Raw genomic sequence first — 9,570 nt, forward strand, 5'->3', positions numbered from 1 at the left:
GTCGCTTGATTAAAAAATTATGTTGCACTTTCCATAAAATGACAGTACAAAAAATAAATTTAAAGTTGTAGTTACAGTGTATCCTTATATTTGAATATATATTTTGTATGCAATAGGATTCTGAGTTGGCGTGGCTTTGCTGTTGAGTGAGAAGGTTGCAGATCCACATTGTCCAGTACCTCCACTTTCTCCATTGTATAATGTTTGGGTATCCCCCTGATATCGCTGTATCTCAACCTCTTCAACCGTTAGAGGCCCTGATTTCAGGGTTTTCACGCCTAGGTGCAGCCATGCAGCCTAATACCTAGCATAGCCAGAACCGCAAGTGAGACCCGGCTGTAAAGTATATCAGTAGAGCCTTCACCAGCCCGGTTTCCCTTCAGCTTAACATCAATACCTGGCAGAACCTGGCTCTTAATGCTGCTAGCTCCCACCTATATTAGGTAATGCGGTCAGCTATCAGATACTACCATCTCCAATTTCTTACCGAAAATCCGCTTGCCCAAATAACCCTAACATTGATTTTTCAGAGACACTCCATTGGACACCACAATCGGGTAAAGTTCCCGCCTTCTGCAACCATTGTTGCCTAATGGCTGTGGCCTCGCTCGCCAGATGGATCAGGGCTGACAGTGTCTCTGAATTGTTAAATAGACCATACTCATAATGTATTTATAACTAGAGATGTGCGCTGACCCCCGTGTTTTGGTTCTAAAACGTATTCGTGTTTGTTTTGTTACAGGTTTGCCCAAAAATTCTGAAAGTTTTGGTTTTGGATCTAGATTTAATTAAAAATTGTGAAAAATAGGTAAAATTATACGATTTTGAGCTGCTTTTCCTATATTACTATTTATAGCATTACCATTCATTTACAGTCTATTTTCTAATGATCTCTTCATAACTGACAAAAGTTTCACTAATTTTGGCCCAAGTCTGCACAGAGCTGTCTGGCTAAAATGAGTCACAGAGTAGCAGCAAATACATGGCAGTTTACTAAAAGATACAAATAAAACCGGAAGTGCCAAAACCGGAAGTACACAAACAGGTTTTATCTATAACAACCAAACACAGCAATTCCTAGGTGAGGCACTGGGACACCTGCCTGACAGGTGTGTATTCCCCAAGAGTACCTAAGACATGCACAAAGAAGTTGCAATAACGCACCTTCCACTATCAAATGTACAGTCCAGCGCTATGCTTTTCAGCTCGGAAAGCATTAACTGGAAGTGCAATGACGGACTTCCTGTTTAACAAGCATTTTGGTTTCATATTTTCTTGGAAATTATGTTTTGCCTTGTTTTCAAAACAGATTTTGGCGCGAAGAATCGAGTCGTGTTTTGTATCTACTTGAAACCCCAGATCTCTGATCTGTCGGATTTCTCTCAGTTGAAACTGCTCATCTCTATTTATAACACAAACAATACCAATTGTACAGACCCGGAAAGTTGACCTCCTCATCTCCAGTTCCCACAGAGGAGAAAAGGGTTGAGCCGAGATGTTGGAGAGAGGGGAGGTGGAGGAAGTAGGAGGAGGGATGAATAATGTGCGTATGGATGGGTGCTGAGAGAGAAGATGATGTGTGTTACCCAGCGCACAATGCAGGTTCAGGAGATGGAGATAACTGGAACTAACAGGAGACTTAGTGTTTGTTCTATTGTAGCAGTGTTTCCAGGTAGAATGTTCCCCTCCTCTTTAACTCTAATGACACTATATAAACTTTAAGAAACACACTTAGAAGAGTGTACTTTCGATGCTTGTAAGTTCAGTCTACAAACGTGACAGTTTCCTTGTTCCCCCTTTTTCAACTGCACCCCAGTAATGCTTCCCCCTATAACAGTGATGGCTAACCTGTGACACTCCAGGTGTTGTGAAACTACAAGCCCCAGCATGCTTTGTCAGCTATCAGCTAGTTATCTACTTGAAAAGCATGATGGGGCTTGTAGTTTTACAATACCTGGAGTGTCACAGGTTAGCCATCACTGCCCTATAATGTCTCAAAATTAAATGGAAAGAATGCCACATGGACACTGAATTAACTTGTACATGACTTTTACAAAACACAAAAATTGAGGGTCCAGCTTAATTTCTTATGCAAATTTGTTCAGTTGTCTGATATGTGCATTTGAAGGTACACACCCACCCCCCATAAAATCAACCTGCACCTACATTTGCAGCTTTGTGGATACTAAATATCACGTAAAGGTCTAACTACTTCCACTTCTTCACCACCCACTTCTTTAATTTAAACTATTCTCTTTCTCTGTTAAAATACTGCTCAGTTTAGCTTCCAATATGACTTCAATTAATCATGAGAGTGAAAGGACACCAGGACTATGTTTATTACATGTGGCACTTTGTGTGTTTGGATGGTTCTTTTATTTAATATTTTTTGGTCCAATAGATTGTAAGCTTGTGAGCAGGGCCTTCTCACCTCTTTGTCTGTTTTACCCTATTCTCTTTCTCTGTTAAAATACTGCTCAGTTTAGCTTCCAATATGATTTTAATTAATTATGAAAGTGAAAGGACATTGGGACTGTGTATTATTACATGTGGCACTTTGTGTGTTTGGATGGTTTTATCATTTAATATTATTGGTCGAACTTTAGCCATACTTGCCACTTCTCCCGGAATGTCTGGAAGACTGCCGAATTCTGAGTAGGTCTACCGGACTGCCGGGAGAGCAGGCCATTCTCCTGCATCCAACCCGCTTCCTAGTGAATTAGGCACGATGGGAGCCTCCATGACGCGATTCTCTGTGAATCGCATCATTTTGGCCCTTCTCCCGACTGCAAAATTACTATTTCATCTAATTGCATCACAGGGGCGGGGCCAAGATAGCACAATTTGCAGTGCCCCATCCCCTTCCATCCTCACATTTCACCTCCCCTCCAGGATCTCCCAGAGATGAAGAGTGAAAAGTTGGCAAGTATGATTTTAGTTAACAAAACTTGGTTCTGGCCAAGTGGTGCATAAAAGGGTACTGAGGTATGAGCACATCTAGTTTAAATACCAAAACAATAACAATCACTCTTTCAAAAGTGACTAACTGAGAGATACCAAGGTCCAGATAGGGATCCATTACAGACATACAGTAACAAACAAATGCTTACACTTAAACTTCTAAATTTGTGCTGTATAAAGACTCCAGGAAAAGGCCATTATTTTATAAGACTAACAGATGAATATGTATAAATATTAGTAAATATTTTGCATTTGCTTAGAATTAAACCTGTTATTAAAGATAACAATAGGATAAGATTAATTTTAGATGTTTATTAAATTGAGCAGGTAGATAAACTAGCCACTAACTGAAAGGGGACACAGGAAGAGAAAAACATTGAGCATTAGCATACAAACATTCAAGTTGTTCCCTTTCAACTTTTCTGTATACATAGGGGGAAGACATAGAGGGTAGGGGGTGGAGTTAGGTACGCAGTGAATGAAAATGACAACTGCATAACAGATATTGGTTGGTTGGTACTGTGACAAGATGAGTGTGATAACCCTGTGAGCATTCAGTGTCTCATTTCTCACATAATGTGGATTATAGTACTTTTTATAGCCCATGCTTTTGTTCCCCAGCTCACCAGACTACAACTTGTAGTTCAGTGTAAATAAGTATATTGTGTATTGTATATTGATGACTTGCTGTAAGGTTATTCATTGTCTTTAAAGTGAAGCCAGGGGGATTATGGGTAGGGATCAGGTTGCCATGTGCTGGAGTAGGAAAACTAATTAGTGTCCATTGTTCACACCAGACTAGTACAGACAGGCTATTTAACAGGGGAGGTTCTCTGGAAGGACAGCTCATCTTCACTCCCCTCTCCAACCCCCCTATTCCAACACTGACCAATGGTTAAGAAGAATAGACCCAGGGGTTTGCCCAGGGAGGGGAAAACATTGTGGAAATTAGACCCGAGATTTAAGGAACCACTCCAAGGGGGGAAGGGTGTTCATCCTGGAATTTCATTTATGAAGGTGCATCTAGTTTTGAATTGTCGTTTTCTAACTAGAGTCTATATATGCAGCTGAGAGGGATCCATGGGTTGTGAAGTCTGGACAGCAGGTGACTATATCTCCTTAAGTTATTGGGGTAAGGGACAGATAATGTGGTAAATCTGCCTGGCATTTATTTACCATAATACATGTACATAATATTCTAGTGTTGTTTGTATGACAATAAATATACTGTTGTATTTTTATAACTGCATTTTGCCTGAGTGACCATACGAATCCTAGAAGGTACTGGGTAGACTTCCCTGGCATAGGAAGGCACCCGTGGGTGGCCAGCCAGTGTGAAGTGGGTAACATTGGGCCAGATAAACCCGGTATCTTCACAGGTACAAATGATCTCCTCTCTGCTAAATCCAGGGGTCACTTCTCCCTGCTCATCCTCCTGGACCTATCCGCAGCTTTTGACACCGTGGACCACCCCCTCCTCTTGCAGACACTTCACTCTCTCGGTCTCTCTGGCTCTGTCCTTACATGGTTCACCTCCTATCTCGCCAACCGCTCTTTCTCTGTATCTATGTCCAGTTCATCCTCCCCCCCCTCTGCCCTCCCTGTAGGAGTCTCTCAGGGCTCTGTTCTTGGCCCTCTACTCTTCTCACTCTATACTTCCTCTCTTGGTGCTCTCATCATCTCATTCGGCCTTCAGTATCACCTATACGCCGATGATATTCAACTTTACATCTCTTCTCCTGATCTTTCCCCCCCTCCTCTCTCGTGTATCTGACTGCCTCTCTGCCATCTCCTCTTGGATGTCCTCTCGCTTTCTCAAAATTAACATTTAAAAAACAGAACTCATTCAATCTCTTGCGCAATCCTGTCGCTTTCAACTTCGTAACATTGCCCGCATCCGGCCCTTCCTATCTAATGAAGCAACCAAAACTATTATCCACGCGCTCATCATTTCCCGGCTGGACTATTGCAATCTTCTCCTCACCGGCCTCCCCCGCTCTCGCTTAGCCCCCCTTCGTTCTATACTCAATGCGGCGGCAAGGCTTATCTTCCTTTCTCGCCGCTCCTCTTCTGCCTCCCCTCTCTGCCTTGCCCTTCACTGGCTCCCCTTCCCCTATCGAATTCTTTTCAAACTTCTTACCCTCACCTACAAGGCCCTCTCCCAGTCTACTGCCCCTTATATCTCCATTCTCCTCTCCATCCACACTCCCGCCCGTTCCCTGCGCTCGGCCAATGACCGTCGCCTCTCCTCCACTCTAATAACCTCATCCCACTCCAGAATTCAAGACTTCTCCCGAGCTGCCCCCTTGCACTGGAATGACCTCCCTAGCTCCATCCGTCTATCCCCTAACTTGTGCTCCTTCAAACGGGCACTCAAACTCATCTCTTCCTCAAGGCTTACCAGTCCTCCACTTAACCCTCTTTCCATGCTCGCTCTCATCTTCTGGATCCTCCTTTGAAAAGGGTGCGCTTGCTCCCCTCCTCTGACTCCCTCTGTGCCGATTGTCTGTTGCCCTCCCTTTAGGATGTAAGCTCTAATGAGCAGGGCCCTTCTCCCTCCTGTCTCTCTACCTTCTCTTCTGCTCCAACCTCAATATTCTTGATTTACCTGGAGCATCTGAAGTCTCGGTATTACTCGTTTATTGTTCTGTACTGTTATTCCCTGTACTGTCCATTGTTTGTACTGTGTTCGGCGCTGCGGAAACCTTGTGGCGCCTTATAAATAAATAATAATAATAATAATAATAATACAAAGCATATATAAATCAGCACAAGTCAATAAATAGACATAGCACATTTCGTTCCCTAGGAATGAAATGTAGAACGTCCCGACTGGAGGATCCCGAGACGGATTTGTCCAGTGATTAGATAAAAACGATTTATCAGCCATGAGGATGTGAGATATCAATTTATTAGAGGGGGAACTCTCTTCAGGCATGTCCAAGGTCCGAGGAAGGTCCAAGGGTCCTTGGATAACGGCCCTTCTGAAATGGAATTAAAGACCGACAGGATCATGTCCCAGAAGAGGACTATACGTCCACCACATATGGAAGAGTGTACGACTCTGGCCACAGTTCCGCCAGCAGCTCGGAATAGAAGTGGGGAACTTTTTGTAGAGTCTAACAGGGGTGTAATACCATCTGTAAATAATATGTAAGCTGTTTCTTTGATTTGCATTGCGATGGAGCTAGTGGCAATCCCCTCCTTGACCTCCTCCCAACAGTACGCGTCTGGAGGAGGGCCCAGATCCCTCTCCCAGTCCCGATTTTGATGGCCCTGGGAGTCAAAGGAAATATCAAATAACCATTTGTAGATGGAAGAGATCATGCCCTTGGAGAGTGGGGAGTACAGGCATAGCCGTTCAAAAAAGTGAGAACTCGTAGGGTATCTGCTGTGGGGAGGGACATAAGAAAATGACGGACCAGGAAAAATTCAAAGAAGATGGGGCAGAGAGAGGTAAATTTATGTTGGATATCGGAGAAAAAAAACATTCTTTTTAAGAGTCCAGTTTAGTTGAGATCTGGTCTTTCTCTCTCTGTACCGGGGTCAGCCTCACTAAAGACAAAGCAAGGGTGGACTGCAGATCAACCTCCGACTAGAACTTGTGGACATCACATTCTCTTATAAAAATTACCCTATTTGTCTGCTGTCCAATACTGCTTATAAAGTACATCCTTTCAGATATAAATGGATTTTCAGCAAAAAGCAAGCCTAAATTGTGTAAAAGGCGTCCCAGTGAAAGTAATGGCTGGGCCTGATCACCTACTTCTCACAACAATTGTACTTACCTGTGCAGGTAGTTAGTGATACAAGGTCTGATTCAGTGACATTATCAGCAGCTCTTGTATATACCATGAATGTATATGTCTCTCCCGCTGTCAGACTCATTATTGTAGCTGATTCATTTATCACTATTGTATCATTTATCATTGTAGCTGATGATGTGACATTAGTCTGGATTCTGTAGGTGTAAGAACTCTGATACTCATCAGGTCTACTCCAGGACAGAGGAACAGAGACCATAGTAGATGTATTGTTCATTAGTGATATCACTGGCATTGGTTCAATTATGACAAAAATAACAAATAAGGTCACTAAACACAGAGGTTAAAGTAAGTGTATATAAAAAAAATTACAATAATACATCAATTTTACCACAGTACACTATTCAGTGAATGTAATTCCAGAAACAGAATATGTCATAGGTAAGATAATTTTCTAATTGAACAGAGCTGAGATACATGTTAGCACTTTATAAATACTGGGTGAAAATATTTTTAAATTACTTAAATCCAAAAATAATAATACTTATGTCATATTTGCACTCTTACCATAAGAAAATTATCTATTACAGCTGATAAAAATTCTTACCTATGATTATTCTACTACTCCTGTGATATTGTTGCTCTGAACAAATCTTGGATTACACACTATTCACTATTGTATTTGCTGTGCTCCACTCTCCAGCCTCAGGGTGTTAGGAACTCCCAAGTCAGCACAGTGAAACTCGGGAACTACTCTGAAGGCCAGGTGTTCGCTGGAGCCCCTAGTGGTGGGGACAGACTGGGCTGCGGGCCGACCGAGGGTCGGGTAACGTATACTGACTTAATGAGTTCCCAGAAGTGGAGTGATTGGTGGACAGTAGTATAAGAAGAATCCTAGGTCAAAAGGTCACAGGCACAGATGCAATATCCAAGGGCAAGCGAAGGGTCAAACTCACAGGCAGAGAAGCAAAATCCGAATTCCAGGCAAAAGGTCAAGGTCAGAAGAGAAGGGTCACAGGCCCAATAACAAGCAGTGAGGCTGCAGACCTCACTGCCTTAAATACCAGTAACAGCCAATCAGAGCTTAGCTCTGATATCACATGAGCAGGTTCTGATAGCCACAACTAATTAGCCCACAGGCTTGTGAGTGTTCCTGCGCATGCGCCCGGCTGTCCCCAGCTGCCGGGACGTAGCGCTACTACTGCTGGCGTCCGACCGTTGCCTTGGCAACGGTCGGGTGGTTTCTGGAAGTGACGTCCCGGTCGCCATAGCGATGGCCGGGACGCCTGCAAGAGGAAGGTAAGAGTTGCGGCGGTGCCCGCGGCCGCCCCGACTGCTGACACAGGGCTCCTCTATTTTCCATCACGTGTGTGTTTTTTAGCATAAATAAACTGTATCTTCTTAACTACGTCTGTCTCATTAGTGATAAACTTATGAAATTACATATCCAAAAATACAAATACTCATATTTGAACTCCAGCATAAGAATAAGAAAATGATCTATTACAGCTGACAAAAATGGTAAATATTTACTTGTGTAGACTGATCCGCTCACAGGTAAACTCTGATACCCCCGGACTCCGACTGTGACCACATTAATGCTGTAATTAGTCCCAGATGTCAGACTCTGAAGGGTGACATTTGTTGCGTTACTTGATACAGTCCAAGATGAATTCCCATAAGTTATATTATATGACTTTATCACACCGGTCATATTGACTGGCTCTCCCCAAGATAATGTGATGCTGTTTGTCCCGATTGTATTAAAGATCAGAGAGCCTGGTGGTGAAGGATCTGTTGAACACAATGATACAAAAATAAGTAGAGGGAGCAGACAAAAGCATCATAACTGCTTTCAAGAAATGCTGTAAACTTTGGTGCAAAACATAAAAGCTCAAACATTTATCCAAATCCATGTCACTATGTCTGTATGTTCTGTTTCCTGGTGGTTGTCTAATTTAAATTAAAAAAAAAAAAAAGATTTTGTTATTTGTATATTTTACAAATATAGGGGCTCATGTAGCGTTGGACACAAGCCTGTCTTTCTGCGCAAAATATGCAGTTCTGGGAGATTCAATTCTGCGCAATATGTCTCCAGAATGTCCATGGAGACACATCGCGCTGATGTTATGGCAGGAATCTCCGCTCATTTTTTCTTGCACCCCAGAGGTGACTAGAAAAATGAACAGAGATTCCTACCATAATGTCTGGCAATGTGCGCAGCTGGACACCGCGGCGATGTTCGCCAGCAATTGAATCTTCTCCCCCCTTAAGTCTTACCAATACACTCTCTCAAATTACCATCCCATACTTCAGCTGCCATGCACCTCCAAGTTTCTTGAGAAAACTACCCACGCTTGCCTCACATGCTTTCTTTCCGCAAACAACCTATTGGATTCTCTTCAGTCACGTTTTTGTTCTAAACACTCCACAGAGACTGTGTTGACCAACGATTTGATTACTGCTAAATCTAAAGGCCATTACTCCCTTCTAATTCTTCTGCATTTCCCTGCTGCATTTGACACTGTTGACGACTCTCTTCTCATACAAAAGCTACAGTCCTTAGGTCTTCAAGACACTGTCCTATCCTGGTTCTCATCCTACCTATCTAATGGCTCTATCAGTGTTAGTTTTTCTGGATCCACCTCTGTTCCGCTTCCTTTACCAGTTGGAGTACCACAGGGCTTAGTCCTTGGTCCTCTACTTTTCTCTATCTACACCAATTCTCTTGGAAAACTAATAAGGTCATTTGGATTTCAGTATCATCTCTATGCGGATGATACCCAAATTTATCTATCCTCTCCTGAACTCTTACCATCTGTGTTGACCAACGCTACTGACTGTT

The sequence above is a fragment of the Mixophyes fleayi genome, chromosome 10 (assembly GCF_038048845.1).
Source record: "Mixophyes fleayi isolate aMixFle1 chromosome 10, aMixFle1.hap1, whole genome shotgun sequence".
Classification (NCBI taxonomy): domain Eukaryota; kingdom Metazoa; phylum Chordata; class Amphibia; order Anura; family Limnodynastidae; genus Mixophyes; species Mixophyes fleayi.